The following is an 18,494-nucleotide window of genomic DNA, read 5'->3' on the forward strand; positions in this document are numbered from 1 at the left end:
ATACTAGTCACTTTAAAATGTGGAATAGTTCCAAAGCCTACAGAACTATCACTTTTTGAGGATGAATAAACATGGAAATTTATTTTTAAATGTGCTGATTTGTTCATATTGTCTTTGTCATAATTCTTATGCATACACTATATATATATATACACTCATATATATATGAATTTACTTAAAACCATTTGTGGCAGAGTTTTAATTTTAGATTCTCTTAACTCATTTTAAAATGTGAATTTTGTAGGACAGAATTTTCATATTTCCAGTGATCACAGAAATGTGGTGTATTCATTACAGAACAATTAGATTCCAGTGATCACAGAAATGGGGTGTATTCATTATACAAGAGTTAGAAATTGGATCTGTAAATTACAAAACCCCAGCTTTTAAAATCCCATCATATGCAGGATACACTGGGAGAATGAAGGGGCATGTACATTGTAATACTTAGGTAGCGGTTGCCAGTTTGCCTCCCCTTGGAATTGTTCTTCTCGTGGTCGTGTGTGTCTGATCTTTTTCTTTGTCTGTGTCTCCTCCTCTAGCTCATGTCTCAACTCAAGCAGTTTGATTTTTTTCTTACTGGTTCAATAAATTTATTTTTTTAGTAAGTTAAAAAGATAGTGGATTTGCTTTTGCGCTCATGGTTTTACTTCTTGTTTGTTAGATAATACAAAATCACTGAAAGAATTCTGAAATGTATAAATATATATGGATAAGTATAAGGAAACACCCCAAGTTTTAGTGTCCTCTACAGTGTGACACATTCCCTTCCAGTTTTTTTTCCATGCCATTTTTAAATTAATTGAGATCATTTTGAATATTCAGAATGATGTGGTTGGGTAAGATCCATTTTATACTCGAATTGACTAACATATCATAAATGTTTCTCTACGCCATCAAAAGCTTACGGTAGTGATCTGCTGTTACTTTGAACTTGAAGCAAATCCAGGGTACTCAGAATGCTTTTGAAGATCAATTACTTTAGATATTTATTTTACAGTTTGCTTATTTCCTAGTTAAGTTAGGTATCTCTTATTTTTAGGCATTAAATTGTTTTCTAAAGCACTAATATCTGTGCATAATATTTGGCTGTAAAATTATTTTCTTATAATTGTTTCCTAGGAGTCATAGTGTTTGAAAAACTTTCAGGCTCTTGATACAACTTTTCAGAAAGCTGTTTGGTAATATGTACCACTCTGTACATTACAAGAATGTCTCTTAATTTATTTTTCTCAGCATTGAGTATTATAGTTAAAATAAATCTTCAACAAGCAAAAAGAAGTATCTCTTTATTTTTGAACAAATAAAGTAGTATTGTATACTTGGTGGAGGAGATATAAGTGCTGTAGAAATGCATAAAGTACAAAGAGACAGCCACTCCCCTTTTCCTAATAGTTCAGATTCTTTCTTTCTAGCAAGTGGTTTTTGTTTAATACTTTTATGGCATTTGCACATATTGTTTACTGGTTTTATGTCCAGCTAGTCTGATAGTTCCTGAAGGTCAGGGGGTTAAGGCTTATCCTCTTTGTGTGCCCTGTGACTGTCTGGCAGGATTTCTGGGACACAGGAAGCGCTCAGCAAATGCAAAAAGAATAATTTTTGCCATCCTAATGGCATTTTTAATGCCTAAAAATAAGTATATTCTCGCTTTAATACATTTCTTCAATTGGTTTTAATAGTTCCTTATTTTCCATTTCTTTTTATGTTTCATAGTTTTATTTATGTTTTTAAGTGGAAGCAATTAATAATGATTATATTATGTATGTGTCATATGAAAGAACATTTGATATTTTTAGAAAAAATGATGGGAAACCTGAGGTAAGCCACATTGTAAAATTGAATTTTTTACCTTAATATCTCTATTTAAGACCCAGGTAAAAGCAAATACATTTATATTCACAATTTTGGATTTTCGGTGTACTTACTGAGTGTACCTTCAAAGAATGTCTAAGTTCTAGGAAGATGACAATAGAACATAGTTTTAAAATTTTCCCATTTTCCTTTAGATAGAGACAGAGTAACTAGGTCAGCAAAACCAAAACGTCACGTTCAGCATCTGCAAGACTAGGTGAACAGTATCCCCCGACTCACATACAAGTAAGTAGGTGAGAGTGAATGTCTGATAACAAGACCTGTGTGGTATCAGCATTTGTGCAGAAGGAGGCATGAGGGTGTCTAATGGGCCTGAGAATAGGAGAACCCCAAGGTAACCAACAGAGGAGACTCACTTTAGTGAGAGACTTGCGGAAAGTATGTTTGAGAACAGCAGCTGGAACTCGAGATAGTTTTGAGTTCCCTGGAGGACACAGTAAGTTCTGAAGGGGGGTTAGAGTCATCTGGTCCCTGTGAACTCTCAAAACTAACCAGTTTAAGCTTCCTTCCCAGTCAAAGCCCTACACCAAGGAAACACTGCTGGGAATAGAATCCACATTAAACAAGATGGAGACAATGAGGGCAAAGGAAAAAATGTCAGATGAAAGTGGGAGAAGATAAAAGCACAGGAGATCTTATTCATGAATCTATATTTTGGTATCCTTCATGAAGACGGAAGAGAACTCTTATTGAAGTCAGAAAAGCTACTCCAGTTTCCCCAAAGTTTTTTATTTTACATAAAAATGAGCAACGGACAGGGATCATAGTCAAATTCCCCACAGAGTTTTTATAAGAGAAAAGCATAAGGAGCAGAATATTATTACTGCAGACAATGAAAGCATGCCAGAAAGAAATGTCCACAAAATAAATGAAACTATAACCTGTTTTAAAATAAACCCAGAGAAATTTAGAAAATGATACAAATATTAAAGCACAATGTAAATCTGAATAAGAAAAATTAGAAAAGTGGTGATAGGAAAGAGAAGTAAAAGATAATTTAAAAAATGAAGCCTAAACAGAGTGAAAAACACATTATGAAATTTCTCAGAAAACTGTTTAACATGAATAACCGGCCAGGTGCGGTGGCTTACGCCTGTAATCCCAGCACTTTGGAGGCCGAGGTGGGCGGATCACAAGGTCAGGAGATTGAGACCATCCAGGCTAACACGGTGAAACCCCGTCTCTACTTAAACAAAAAACCAGGAGTGGTGGTGGCGGTTGCCTGTAGTCCCAGCCACTCGGGAGACTGAGGCAGGATAATGGCGTGAACCCGGGAGTGGAGCTTGCAATGAGCTGAGATAATGCCACTGCACTCTCGCTCTGGGGACAGAGCGAGACTCCATCTCAAACGAAGATGAATAACCAAGGAGAAATGAAGAAAAATGAAGCATTCCAGAGAAAGCAACGGTTATTAAAGACAGGCAAAGAAGTTTCAACATGCAAATAACAGGAGGCTCTGAAGAAGAACTAAAGCAATGAAACTTTGAACGGATACTAACAATATAACTCATGAAAATGTGTTGAAATTTGCTTTGCAGATTTTTTTTTTTTAAGAGATGGGGTCTTGTTGTGTTCCCTAAGCTTGGAATGCAATGTGGCATAAGCATGGCTCACTGCAGCCTTGAACTCCTGGACTAAAGCTGTCCTCCCACCTTAGCCTCCCAAGTAGCTAGGACTATAGGCACGTGCCACCACGCCTGGCTAACTTACTTATTTTTATTTTTGTAGAGATGTGGTCTTGCTGTGTTCCCTAGGCTGATCTTGAACTGCTGAAGACCAGCCTCAAGTGATTCTTCCACCTTAACCTCCCCAAATGCTGGGATTACAGGTGTGAGTCACCATCTTGGCCTTTACTCACTTTTTAGTCTGCTTTTAAATTTTAAACATTCTCCAGCATCAATATTCTTCTATAGTACTGTTTTAAATGACAAATTAGTATTCTATGAATGAGTTAATGTTTAATGGTTCCCCATTTTTGCTAATTAGTTCATGAACAATGTTTAAGTGAATACTATTATGGGATTTTTTTGTTTGTTTTTTATTTATTGCCTTAGTTTCAATTCCTAGAAGTTGGAATTGTTAAGGTGAAGCATATGTACATTTGAAAGCCTTTTGATATGTTATTTTTAAATATCTTTTTAAAGTACAGTTTATGCTTCTACCAGCTACACATCAGAATTTTTCTACACCCTAGGATCCTAGGTATTTTAAAATGTTTGCCAATTCGATAGACAAAACATAACTCAATATTTAAATTTACATTTGCTTGAATATTAGACCAAGTATGTTTTTTGGGGGGTTTGTTACTGATGTTTTTTGTGAGTTTCCTTTTACCATTCTTTGTTGATACTACTTTTGGGTTTTAATTTTTTTTTCTTAATTTACCAAAGTTTCTCATTGAACCCTTATTAGATGCCAATAGCTATTCTAAATTATTTACAGGTATTAACTTATTTACTCCTAATGATAACTCTGATACAGGTACTGTGATTGACCTAGACAGAGGTTCGGTAGCCTGCCCCAGGTCACACAGCTAGTAAGGGATAGAACTGGGGAGCAAATCCAGACCTGTGAGTCCCTACTGTTAATGATCATGCTTTTGATTCTAGGGATACTTATTGTTACTTATTGCTGGTACATTTTCCAGTTTGCATTTGCCTTTTGTTCTTGATATCATTTTATACAAGAGCTTTAATTTTTGGTATTGGAGAACTAAGTTTTATTTATTAGTGTAATGCCTCAAACGTAACAGATTCTCAAATCTGTGTGTTGAACAAATGAGAATGAACCCATCAGCAGTCTGTTGATGACCTTTTATGTAGTGTAATATTTATCTCCTTTTAAAGGGATTCCCAGGGCTTCATAAATGATGTACTCTTTGGTTTTTATTAGGCACAGTAAGCTTATCTGTATTGGCTCTTCTGGAAAGTTTTTTAGACATAATCACTGCTTTTAAAAGGAACATGTGTTCTTAAGCAAATAGGAGTTGTGAAGAATGTATTTATTGACAGTGATTTGAATTGTAGATTCAAAGTGAAATGAAATAATTTCACTCTAGGAATAATTGGATGGGATTTTTTTTGTAGTTTTAGAAAATTATAGATTTGGCCATTGTTTTAAAAGTTTTGAATAAATTTTGGCTTAGTGTAAGAAGTAAGATTCTTTGACAGGAAAACTAAAACTACAAAACTTGATATGAAAAATTATCATTGCTTAAGATTTGGATAGTGTAGATCAACTCCTCAAAAGGTGAAATTTAAGATTTTACTTTTCTCGAACTCCTGACCTCAGGTTATCCTCCTGCCTCGGACTCCCAAAGTGCTGGAATTGCAGGTATGGGCCACCACGCCTAGCCAAGATTTTACTTTTCTTTAAGCACTCTTTCTCCCTTTTTCTCTGGTGGTTAATAGCAGGCTACTTAACGGTGCCTTCTTAGTTTGGCCTCGGTATTCCTTACTTTAGTCTTTTAAAAAAAGTGTAGTGATCCATATTGCTAATGGATATACATTAGAGAGAAACACAAATAAGTTCATTTTAATTTTTACAAACCATCCACAAAATGTACTGCATGGAATCAGGTACTCAAAAAGATACTCAAGATGTAAAGATTTATCTTGTTAACACAAATCCAGGTCTGCTTTGTATAAAGTTACCAAAGCTTAAAAAACATTGTTGAGTGCTTGCTGTTTTTGTAACCTACTGGTTACACCCTGTTCTTTCCTCTTCTACTGCTGGTAGTAGTATTCTTCAGGCCATTTGTATTCGTCTGTTCTTGGACTGCTATAAAGGAATACCTAAGACTGGGTCATTTATGAAGAAAAGAGGTTTAATTGGTACACGGTTCCACAGGCTATACGTGAAGCATGGCTAGGGAGGCCTCAGGAAACTTAGAGTCACGGTAGAGAGTGAAGGGGAGCAGGCGTGTCTTCCAGCAGAGGAAAAGAGAGAAGGGGGAGGTGCTACACAGTTTTAAACAGCCAGATCCCACGAGAACGATCTCACCTAACTCATCATCCTGAGAACAGCACGGGGGAAGTCTGCCCCTATGATCCAGTCACCCCTTAAGAGGCCTCTCCTCCGACATTGAGGATTACAATTTGACATGGGGTTTGGGTGGGGACACATATCTAAAACAATCACCGTGCTTAGCTGATATTGTTAAATTCAGACTTGTTCTTTTATATTAAGCGTTAATCAGTCTAGTTTACATGCTTATGTTAATAAAATTTAATCCATTCTGAAAGTAAAAGAGTGAAATGTTAGTTTTCCTTTTCCTCATTCCCACTTATAGGGGTAACCCCTTTTAATCTTTTCCATTTTAAGATTCTTCTCTTGGTTGCCTCCATGACTGTTAATACATTAGTATGTTTGTAGCTGTGTTTTACTGTGAAACCAGATATCGCTCCGTGCTATCTCTTTGCCAGCCAGTTTCTCCCGATTTTCTTTTAAAGTTTTTCTGTTGGTTATTATTAAAATTTTATAAAACTAATTTAAACCTCGTTCTTGGCCATCAGTTTTAGACAGTTTCTCTTGATTTCTCAAGATTTGAAATGAGAGCTTTGGAGCTCTTTATATTTCTTTTTACTTCATAGCTGTTAACCCACCAGTTATTTCCAGCTTGTGTATAGGTATATTCACTTACACATCTTGCTGTCACTTAATTGAATTCTTTATTTTTGTGTTAGAATCTTCTGAATATTGAAAACAGAAAACTATACTGAAGATCATAGTGTATTAAGACTGATGGAGAGGGAGATGTGATACTGTGTCACTAAGGTCGTTCCAGTCATAGGAGAAATGTTACCACTGGATTGAGGTCTGGTATATTTTAAAAGATGATTTAATTCTATGATATGTGTTCAACTTGCACTAGGAAAGTTTTTACTTCCACCTTTGTTACTTTCACCAAAGGTTACTTTCACCTTTGTTCATGCACGGCACAAATACCTGTGAACCCTTACTGCCCAACTCAAGAGCCAGAGTCCTCTGTCATCCTTTTGCTTCTCTTCTAAGTGAGAGGACTGAGTGCAGACTTGGTGTTTGTGGGTGAGGCATGTGGACTGACAGGCTTCAGTTTATTTAGCGAGTGTAAGTCCTGGCAGGAAGGTTCTCTTTCTTTCCTTGCCAGGTTGAGGAGACCTCATTAAACAGTATGAACTTGTGGTTTTGGCGTGTCTAGTCCTGATGCAGGTGGCTTGGTATCCTCACAGGCATTTCTTTGGCCTTGCCCTTGGGGTGACTGTTCACTTGTGTTTGAGCAGCTGGGACTCAGTAGGTTCCCTGGAGTAGGTATTTCTTTAGAGCCCCTGGGGGAGGCTGATCATGCAGCAGATAGTTGTTTAGTGTCAAGCCAATCTCTCCGCTTCTTTCTATTCTAGTTTTTCTTTACCACCCAGAGCGGCATCTGCCACTTCTGCTCTGGTTCCTGGTCCCACCTTTCAGCTCTAGATCTTTTTGACATTCCTTAAATTATTGGTATGATCCCAGGTGCCTTTTTCTTGCAGAAAACTGACAAAATCTTTGGTTCACTGGTATGTCTCCATCCCATGCTTTATTTTATTTTGTGATCTTTTACTGCTTGTTTCGGTGTTTGATATGGAGGATAAGAACAGTGTGTTTACTTTATCCAGTGCTCTAGATTTTCTTTTTAGAAGCACCCTCCTTCCCAGCTTGGGAAAACTGAGCTGCTGGGGTGGCTGTTGGCTCCTTTGCTTGCTGTTAGTTTTAAAGGATTGTTTTCAGTCACACTTGAATTGTAGCTATCCTTGGTTCTCTTTTTACCGATGAATTCTGGTAGTATGTTTTAAGAACTGGGTGGCCTTCCTGGCCTTTATAAACATTTTCTGTAATGCCTAGTGAGCTACGAAGTTGCCCATTGGAGATGAGGCTTTATTGAAAGTCAGCACCTGTACTTCACTCCCTGCCTTTGTGACTTCGGGTTTCAATTGGGTGTTTGGAAGCACTGTTTCTTCTGTCCTTGACCTTGTTCCACATGTTTTACGCATTACCTCCTGTGAGCAGGCACAGAGCCTTTCCTTGTCAGCTGGGCTTCAGCTGCTTTGAGGATGACTACTTATCCCTTGCAGGTGCTTCCCACCAAGGCTCTTGAAAGGGAAGTTTTCATAATGTTCATTTTTTAAAAAGTTAGACCAAATATACCCCCTAAACTTGTTAAGTCTGCTTGTTTTCATGTGACATAGAAATTGATACAAAAATACTTTATGTAGTTTGTATAGATGAAGTTGATTAAGAAAGATGACACTTATTCTACTATTTTGTCTTGATAAGTACAGTGCAAAAAACAGTTTTTAAGCCCTAAAGTTAACTTGCAAGAATCTTTTTTTTTGACAATATGCTATCTATTGAATAAAATCTTAAAAAGTCAACTTTTATATTTTCATGATACCTAAATGAGGGAGCAAAAGTATTTTAGTATATGACAATATACTGTGAGTTAGTTGATTCAGAAGAGTAAACAGTAGTCCATTATTTAAAAATTTATGTCTGTAATCCAGATTTAAATAACAGGTTACCTTCTAGCTTTATAAACAGTCTTAATGAGAAGTGGGGGACAAAAAAGAAGCAGGATTGCCCTTAAGTTGGAGAATAGAAATATCTACTTGGCTTAACGTTTTTATAAAAGATGTCCAGCAAAACTATGGTGGCAGCCTTACTTTAGAGAATGAGGTATTACAAACTTGACCAAGGTAGTCATGCCAGACTTTTGAATATTTTTCTAAATTAGATGGCTTCAAATTAAAAAAAGATTTTATCCACTTGATGTTTTTGCAAAACTATAAAGCTGTGTTCTATTTCTACCTAAAATATAAAATTGTTAGTATGGTATGATTTGTCATTTGAGATTATCTTGGCTAATACATTACTGGGAATAATAATGGCTATTACACATTGAGAGGATAGAGGCTGTTTCTGTGTCTCAAGCATCATTAACTGCAGATTAAAAAAAGTTATCAGTTACTCTAAATATATGTCTTACAGGGGAGAAAATGTAATCAGCATATTGTACTTTTTTAGCCTGGCCTGGTGGCGCAAGCTTGTAATCCCAGCTACTCGGGAGGCTGAGGCAGGAGAATTGCTTGAACCTGGGAGGCTGTGGTTGCAGTGAGCCGAGATCGCGCCCTTGCACTCCAGCCTGGGCAACAAGAGCACAACTCCGTCTCCACAAAAAAAAAAAAAAAAAAGTTAATGTTTAATTGTATACTTAGAAAACTTTCTTTACTAGGAATTCTGAATATATATATTTATGTAATGAAGATTTTAGTTTAGTAAGTTAACTATTTTAAAACATGTTTAATGTTTAATTTCTAATTCTAAAAGTAGTACTTTTTGATGCTTTCCTAAACTCCATAATTTAAGTAACTTTAAAAAGAATTGATGCTAAGCTAAACATTTAAATTGAGGATTATCCCAGAGCATCTGTCACTAGGCAGATGATGTTTCCTTGTGTCTCTAGTCCCCAAAGGAAAGTCAGAGTGCCAAGTTTTTAATATTTGTCCCCTTAAGAAGGGGGAAAGTTTTGTGATATGAAAAATGTTTAAGAGGTGGTCTGGGAAACAGTCCCTCTTGACATGGAAAATGCCCAGTTTGTTGCTGTAGAGTGCAAAACAGGCTGAGTTAGGCTTGCTTTATCACTATGGAGGGAATAAGAACCTAGGAGAACAAACCAAAATATTAAAGATTCATGGGTAAGAGTATGAATGAAATTGGCTTTAAAATCTTTCCCTTTTACTTCTCTCTTACCTTTATCCTTCGGAATTAAAGGAGGCTAATACGGGTTCCAAGTAGTTCAAAAACGTACCGAAAGTTGTCAAAAGTTTAAAGGGCTGAGATTGAGTCTTTCAGGGAATGGATTAAATACTTTGGGTTAGAGAGTGATTTTCAAATGTCTTAAGCCTTGGCTCGTAGTGTATAGATGGTAGTATGGTGTGAATGATCCTGAGCTAATCTCATGAAAGCTTACATTTAAGTAAATTTTCGTATGGACAAGAAACCAAGAGACATTGATGTGTGACTAAAATACTGATTATTCATGGATACTGCGAGAGCTTTGCTTTTTATCTGTGGGATCTTTATCTTACGCATTATGTTTCTAAAAATGTAGTTTCTTTGTTTATAGGATGGGGGGCGTTAATATTAGATGATTTTTAAGTTTCCTTCTAGCTTTAGAGTTATTGATCCTTTTCCTGACTTTTAGAACCTGACTTTTCCAGTCTTGGTTTCATTGAACTTTAACAGGTTCCAGAATTCCTGTGTAGAGAGAACATGGGAAAAAATTAAGGGACTGGTGTGGGTGATGGGTGCTTAGAGATGATGAAAAAGTGGCTTCAGGAGAAGAGAAATTGTAGTGTTAGGGATAGGACCAGCATGCTCTTCTCTTGGAATCTGATGCTTGAAATCTACTCTGTCTTAATGAAATGTACTTTACAAATGCTAGAAGTCTTTCTGGAGATGTTTATAGACACTCTATGGAAAAATATTTAAAAATCACAAACTTTTTCATGATGTAGAATGAATCTGTACTCAATTTAGGAGGAGATAATTGCTAGGCTAGGTGGGACAAGTTGATCTATTTTAAAATAAAATTGTATCTTTTATAAGGCACAAATGGGAACTGTGTCTCCTTGACATGTTTCAAAGCATTTCTCTGAATATGTGAGATTAAAGAAACTCTCAACCACCCAGAATTGTCAGAACACTGATGTTCTTTAAACCTATCTTTGTAGCTGTTAGTATGTACTGACACAGTTGAAGTTTTTAATGTTTTATTCATTATTAGACATTTTGCATGTGAATATAATGTATTTTATTTATGGTTATATCTTAACTGAACTTGGTTCCCAGATATGAGTATTATTTACTTGGTCTCAGTCTTCATATTTTAAGCTCTATAGGTTAATACTTAATTTTTATTTTAAAATTATTTTTGAAGCTATATATTAAAGTTTGTCATAATAAACGGAAGTGTTTTCCTCCACCTGGGAATACTTGAGACTTCAGTGAGCCACGCTTTCTCTTATGCCCACCTCTTTAGTCTTTCCATTATAGAATAAAAATGCTTTGTGGGATTTCTCTAAAATGTAATTTTTGAGAATCTATTTTAATGTATAGAAAGACATTTACATAATGCTTTTGAGTAGGTGGGGAAAAAAGTTGAAATGTTGATGGCAGCATCTGTTAGAAAAACTCATATGTCTATATAGTAAAAAGTTAAAATTACAACAAATGCACTACTTTAACTGTGTTCTGCATGTTATTCCATGGGATCGCCTTTGGAGTAAAGTAGAATATGTTTCTAGTCCTTTATAGTTGCTGTTAATTTTGTTCTAAACCTGAAAGTGTTAACAGCAAGTTGAAAATGTGACAAAGCTCAATTTCATTTCTTGTTTATTGCTTGTTTTCCTATTGGACAATTGGAAGTAGCTTTGCCCTGGCAACTAAAATAGGCTATTTGCATAACCTAGTGTGATTGGCTAGCATCCTTACTAACAGTTCCAATCATATGGTGTCGGTTTAGTGGTAGGCTATGCTAATTAGCCGCTGTTGCTGGGGTTCAGGGATGGTTTCTGTGTGCTGTTCTGCTGCATTGTGTTGCTTGGTGAGAGACATTGATAAATGAGTATTTAATGATCTGCAGCAGTTCCCACTCACTGCGGGCAGGCGAATTTTAGAACAGAAGTGGAAATGAGGCTTTAATCGCTCTGTTAAATACCTGTAACCAAAATATGTGTATTACATTTTAGAAATTAAGTTGTATGAAATCTCTATCTAATTAAATACTTTATAACACAAAAGGAAAATACTTTAGCTTTGTCTCTTAAAATATAACTCAGGTAGCAGCACAATGCATAGGTTTCCTAAAACTGTAAAATTGATCGTTTTTTTTCCAGATCAGAAATAGTGCCATTGTAGTAAGTAGCATGCTTGATTTTTCTTATGACTTTGACCTTTCATAAAGATACATATTTGTGTTTAATAAAATGGTGCAAGCTTTTGGGCAGAATTTATCTTTTACTGCCTGTGTAGTCTAGCAAAAAAGAGCATAAACTTGAATTCCTTGTTCTTGTTCTTCTGTTGAATTTGAAGATCAGGTTGTTATTCACTACCTCCTGCTATTATTACTTTTCTAATTGAAGTCAGATGTTTTAACTGTTGCTTATACCGTTATCGTTGGTTTATGTGAAGTCTTTATTGGTACTGTCAGGTGGTAGGTTCTGTAAGAAAAAATATCAGTTCTTTGTTCAAGGAACATAAAGTGAAGAATAAACACATGTGATGTTAGATTAACAATGCAAGATGACCATATGGAAAAGTGCTGTAGGGATTTATCTGGAAGGGTATAGGGGAAAAAATTCTCTAGGCCTTTTTATGATAGGGACATGGGAAATGGATTGAGAGTCTGGGAAAGGGTTAAAGAGGAAGCCCATAGAATTTGTGTTAAGATTTTAAATATCACTTAGGATTCAAACAGCTAGAGAGTAATAAGAAGGAAGAACATTTTAGGGTGAGTAATAGATGAGCAAAAGTAATGTTTCTGGTATTCAGTTGTTAAATGTAAGTGGTCACAGTGATCAAGGACTCTGGGGCCTTAGGTTTGTCAGTGCCCTAGCTTCCAGGCAAGGTTGTGTCATTCCCTTGAAATAAGACCTGGTGTCTTACTGTTGCAGCTAGCATCATTTTTGGCTTTTTTCACTTGGTTTTGTTGGAAGCAGGGCTCTCCACTTTTTGTGTCTAGTGGTTAAAGCATAGGACTCTTTTGCCTTCTTTTATCCCTCCCATTGGCCCTAAAGCATTGAAATATAGATGCCAAAAATAATCCATGTGAATTTAGATGTTTGTATTAAATTCTCTATAAAGTTTATCCCTTTAATTGTTTTGGCCTTAAGAGCATAGTAAAATTAGACAAGCTAACTGGACAATCTTACAGACTAGTCAAGAATGAAAACCAACATTAAACAGTAACATTTGATTCTTAATCACACGTTCCCAGGCATATATACTGAACATATATTCTAAAATAAGTTTACAGAAGTGCTTTATTCAACCAGAGTCAAAGGGGACCTAGATTCAGAATTTATAATTTAACAGAGTTGGAAATGTCTTTACGTAACTCTATGATATGGTGGAGTGTCCATGCTGTAAGAGAGGTGTAAATTCAGAAGAGGGAGCAATTTTTGGATTGGGACTAGGGAAAGATTCTTGGTGAAAGTGGTGTTTCATATGGTCTTGAGGAATGGGCAGTATTTTAACAGGTGATGTTTGAAGGGTACAGGGTGTGGAAGATGCTATACTAGTTGAAGATGGGGGCCTGTTTTGAAAATTGCATTTACTAAGGTAGATGGTAGAGGAGACTATGTTGTTGAGGGCCCTAACTGGTGGATAATAATAGACTTTGAAGTTTTTCTTGTAAAAAGTGGGGGATTTTTGAATTTCTTAACAGCAGTGGTTCACAATGTATTTTTTTTTAAACACATGCCCTCCATGAGTGTTTGCAAGTTTCAAAATAGACATATCTTTGATTTTTAAAATGTGAAAATGTGGTATTGAGTAATTTCAAGGGGTTTTTGAGTTGCCATCATCTGAAATGAGGTATGTTGTAGGAGAAGCAGATTTTTTTGTGGGGTGGAGGGAAGGGATTGATTGTACTTAGAGTCAGGTTTTGAGTGGGTTAAACGTTTTTAAAACAGCTTTATTGTGTTATAATTGGCATACAATCAACTTCACATAATTGAAAGTAAACAATCTGATGGATTTTGACAAGTATTATTTGTGAAACTTTTACCACAAGTCAGATAATGAAGATTTATTACTTTTTCCAGAATTTTATATAAACAGGATTATATATGTTCTTTTTGCCTGGTTTTAGTTCTTTTGAGAGTCATCCGTGTTAACTATCAATAGTTCACTCTTTTTTATTGCTGAGTAGTATTTCATTGTGTGTATATACCTTGGTTTATCCATTTACCTGTTGAAGGACATTTGAGTTGTTTCTAGTTTTTATTACAAATAAAGATGCTCTGAATATTGTCGTACAGCTTTTTGTATGGACGTATGTTTTTATTTCTCTTTATTTCCTAACATTGGAGTGACTCAACCATGTGGTGGGTATATGCCTAACTTTTAAAGAAACTGCTAAATGGCTTTACAAGGTAGTCACACCATTTTATATTTTCACCAGCAGTTAGGAGAGTTTCAGTTTCTTCATATTTTGCCATATTTGGTGGTCAGTCTTTAATTTTAGCCATTCTAGTACTTGGGTAGTGATATCTCATTATGTTTCCCTGTGATTAATGTTGTTGAGCATCTTTGTATGTACTTTTTTGCCCCCTGTGTGTCATGTTTGGTGAAGTATTTGTTCAAATCTTTTGTCATTCTTTTTTTGGTTATTGAGCTTTTAGAGTTTCTTATATGTTTGATACAAATCCTTTATCAAATATATGATTTGCTAAGCTTTTTTCCTAGTCCGTGGTTTGTCTTTTTATTCTCTTAAAAGTGTCTTGAAGATCTGATGTTTTAAATTTTTATGAAGCCTAATTTATCCATTTGTTCTTTTATGAAACCTGCTTTTGGAAAGTTTTGCATAATTGTCACATGTTCAAAAACATTTTTGCCTATGTTTTTTTCTTTCTTTCCCCCACTAGATTTTACAGTTTTAGGTTTTATATTTAAGTCTGTGGTCCATTTGGAGTTAATATTTGTTAATAGTATGTTGCAAAGTATAGATCAAAGATCACCTTTTTTTTTTGTAAATGGATATTCATTTGTTGTAGAACCATTTGTCAAAAGGACTATCCTTTCTCCACTGAATTGCCTTTGCACCTTTGTCAAAAATCAGTCTTCCGTATATGTGTGGGTCTGTTTGTGGACTTTCCATTCTGTGCCATTAATCTATTTGTCCTGATACCAATACCATATTGTGTTGACCTACTGTGGCTTTAATAATAAGTAATGCAATCAGATAGTTTTAATTCTACAACTTTCCTCTTATTCAGAGTTTTTATAAGTACTCTAGGTCTTTTGCATTTTCATATGAATTTTCAAATCAGTTCGCTAATTTCTTCAAAAAATTCTGCTAGGATGTTGATTGGAGTTGTTTTGAATATATAGACAATTTCAGAAGAATTGATACTTTAACAATATTGATTCTTTGGACCCATGCACATATATCTGTCTAGCCCTTTCTCTAATTTTTCTAATTTTCAGTATGCAGTTTTTTCATGTATTTTGTCAGGTTTATGCGTGTTTCATATTTTTGTCACTATTTTAAATGGCTTTTATGTTTCAGTTTCTGATGTATAGTTGTAGTACTAGCACATAGAAATTCAGTTGATTTAAATATATCCTTGTATTCTGCAACCTTGCTAAAATCACTTATTAATGAGGCTTTTTGGTAGGTTCCATCACATTTTCTATCTAGATAATCACATTGCCTATGATGAGAGAGAATTTTGCTGCTTTCTAGTTTGGTTACTTTGTATGTATTTCTTTTTCTTGCCGTACTGCATTGGCTCCAGCCTCTATGGAATATAGAATATATATGGAATGTAGACTACAATGTTGAATAGAAGTAGTGAAAGAGGACATTCTGTTTTGCTCTTTATGTTAGAGGAACAAACAGTATGTTAGCTGTAGAGTTTGTTTTTGTCAGTGTCCTTTATCACAGGGGTCCCTAACCCCGGGTACTCTCTGTGGCCTGTTAGGAATGGGGCTGCACAGCAGGAGGTGCAGAGCACTACCACCTGAGCTCCGCCTCCTATCACATCACCTGAGGCATTAGACTCGTATAGACGTGCACATGCAAGGGATGCAGGTTGCGTGCTTCTCATGAGACTCTTAATGCCTGATAATCTGAGGTAGAACAGTTTTTCATTCTGAAACCATATCTCCCCCCCCATGGAAGAACTGTCCTCCATGAAACCAGTCCCTGGTGCCAAAAAGTTTGGGGGACTGCTGCTTTATCAGATTGAGAAAGATGCCTTCTATTTCTAGTTTAATGAAAGTTTGTTTTAGGTCACATATGGATGTTGGATTTGTCAGATGTTTTTTTTGCATCTCCCGAGATTACCACATGGTTTTTATTTTTTAGTTAATTTGATGAATTGTACTGATTGATTTCTTAATGTTAAACTGATAATAGCGTTTGCTGAAATAAAGGTCATTTTGTTATGATGGTCTTTATTTTGATTGATTCAAATAGTTACAATTTTGTTTAGAATTTTTATATCTTCATGAAGGATATTGGGGTTTTATTGATTTCTGTTTTTCTGTTTTGTGGATTTCTACTCTGGATCCTTATTTTTGTTATTTCGTTAACTTTGATTTCATTTGCTCTTTTTTTTTTTTTTTTTTTTTTTTTTTTTGAGACGGAGTTTCACTCTGTTGCCCAGGCTGAAGTGCAGTGGTGTGATCTTGGTTCACTGCAACCTCCGCCCCTGGGTTCAAGCGATTTTCCTGCCTCAGCCTCCTGAATAGCTGGGACTACAGTTGTGTGCCACTACGTCTGGCTAATTATTTGTATTTTTAGTAGAGACAAGGTTTCACCATGTTGATCAGGCTGGTCTCAAACTCCTGACCTCAAGTGATCCGCCTGCCTCAGCCTTCCAAAGTGTTGGGGTTACAGGCGTGAGCCACTGTACCCAGCTTCATTTGCTCTTTTTCTAGTGTATTAAGGTAAACAGCAGAAGCCATTGATTTAAGAACTCTTTTCCTTTCTAATAGAGATGATTAATGCTATAATATTCTCCCTGAGTATTGCTTTAGCTGTATCAAAAATTTTGATATATTTTATTTTCATTCTTTTCCGAATGCTTTATGATTTGCTGTTTGATTTCTTCTTTGAGTTGTAGTTATTTAAGACTCTTTTGTTTTTGAGTGGGGACTTTACTTATATAGTACTGTTATTTTATTCTGATTTACTTTGTCACCAGAAAACATATTTTGAATAACTCGATTTCCTTTAATTTATTGGGGTTTGTTTTGTACCCCATAATGTTGTCTATCTTGGTAAAGGTGCTTTGTCCCTAGAAAAGAATGTATATTCTGCTGTTCTTTGGTAGAATATGCTCTAAATGTTAATTAGGTCAAGTTGGTGGATAGTGTTGATCAGATCTTGTATATCCTTACTGATTTTCTGTCCACTTGTTCTATCAAATATTGAGAGAAGGATATTGAAATATCTTAATAAAATTGTGTCTGTCGTAGTTTTATCATTTTTTTTGGTCCGTGTGTTTTAAAGCTCTGTTAATAGGTTTGTAGATGTTCAGGATTAGTATGTTCTTTTGATGATTTGACACTTTTATCATTAGAAAATGACCTTCATCTCTTGTGATATTCTTCAGACTGCAGCATACTTTCTTTGATAATACAGCCATTCTGTCTTAATTTTGATAGCATGATATATCTTTTCCCAAATGTTTACTTTTAATCTATTAATATATATTAGAAATTTATTTCTTACAGACAGCATGTAGTTGGATCTTGCTTTTCTTGTTTCTTCTTGTTGTTCCCAGTCTGAAATCTCTGCTTCTCATATGAGGTATTTAGATCATTTGCGTTTAATGTGATTATTGGTATGTTTTGGTTTAAATCTGTCATCCTGCTATTTATTTCTTATTTGTTTTGTCTGTTCTTCCCCCTTTACTCTTTCTCTCCTACCCTCTTTTATTCTGCCTTTGGATTAATTGAAATTTTTAAATGATTTGATTTTCTTGCTTTTATTGGTTTATTCATTTTAACTTTGTTTTTTAAATTTAGTGGTTTCTCTTTATCTTATCACAGTCTGCTTTCAAAGGATATTAGATCACTTCACGTATAGTTTATTGACCATACCACAGTATTCTTTATTTCTCTACTACTGTCCTTTTTACTGCTTTTAAAATAGATTTTGTTTGTGCATATGTTGTCAACCTTACACTATATTACTATTGTTGTTTAAACACTCAAATGAGGTTTAAATAAGAATTCCTGTGCTGTTATCCATGTAGTTACCTTTTCTGGTCTTCATTCCTTTGTATAGGTCCATATTTCCATCTAGTTTCATTTTCCTTCATCTTGTATACTTCTGTTCACGTTTTTTATAGTGCATATTTACTAATGATGTATTCTTTCACCTTTTATGTATCTGAAAATGCCTTTATTTTGCTGCTGTTTTTTTTTTTTTTTTTTTTTTTGACAGATATTTTCGGTGGGTATGGAACTCTAAATGACACTTTTTTCTTTTAGTAATTTAAAGATGTTGCTGCACCATCTACTCTTGCATTGTTTCTTACAGAAAATCTTCTTTATCTTTACTCATTTGTATATAATATGTCTCTTTTTCTGGCTGTTTTTAAGATTTTCTGTTTATCATTGGTTTTTAGCAGTTTGATAATTATGTACCCTGGTTTAGTTTTCTTTGTTTCCTGTGCTTGGAGTTTGTTGAACTTTTAGATCTATGGGTTTGTAGTTTTTATCAGATTTGGAAGATTTTTGACTATTAGTTTTCCAAATTTTTTTGTGTTCTTCTCTCTGTCAGGAACTTCAGTTACATGTATATTATTAGAGTGCTTGAGATTGTCCCAGAACTCAGTGAATGTCTGTTAACTTTTTAAAATCTCTTTTTTCTG

At 35.1% G+C, this 18,494-nt stretch overlaps 1 protein-coding gene across 8 annotated transcripts in view; it reads left to right on the forward strand.

The window, feature by feature from the left end:
* Positions 1 to 18,494, forward strand: part of DYRK1A (dual specificity tyrosine phosphorylation regulated kinase 1A) — a 150,659-nt gene that overhangs the window by 60,280 nt on the left and 71,885 nt on the right. For 2 of the 8 annotated variants that reach the window (XM_073010576.1, XM_073010574.1), the window contains 2 exons: positions 2,007 to 2,097; positions 3,601 to 3,700. The exons of the other annotated variants lie outside the window; for them this stretch is intronic. The gene's annotated coding sequence lies outside the window, so the exon portion shown is untranslated. The remainder of the gene's footprint in view (positions 1 to 2,006; positions 2,098 to 3,600; positions 3,701 to 18,494) is intronic. 8 annotated transcript variants of the gene reach the window in all.

Source organism: Chlorocebus sabaeus, chromosome 2 (assembly GCF_047675955.1).
Source record: "Chlorocebus sabaeus isolate Y175 chromosome 2, mChlSab1.0.hap1, whole genome shotgun sequence".
Classification (NCBI taxonomy): domain Eukaryota; kingdom Metazoa; phylum Chordata; class Mammalia; order Primates; family Cercopithecidae; genus Chlorocebus; species Chlorocebus sabaeus.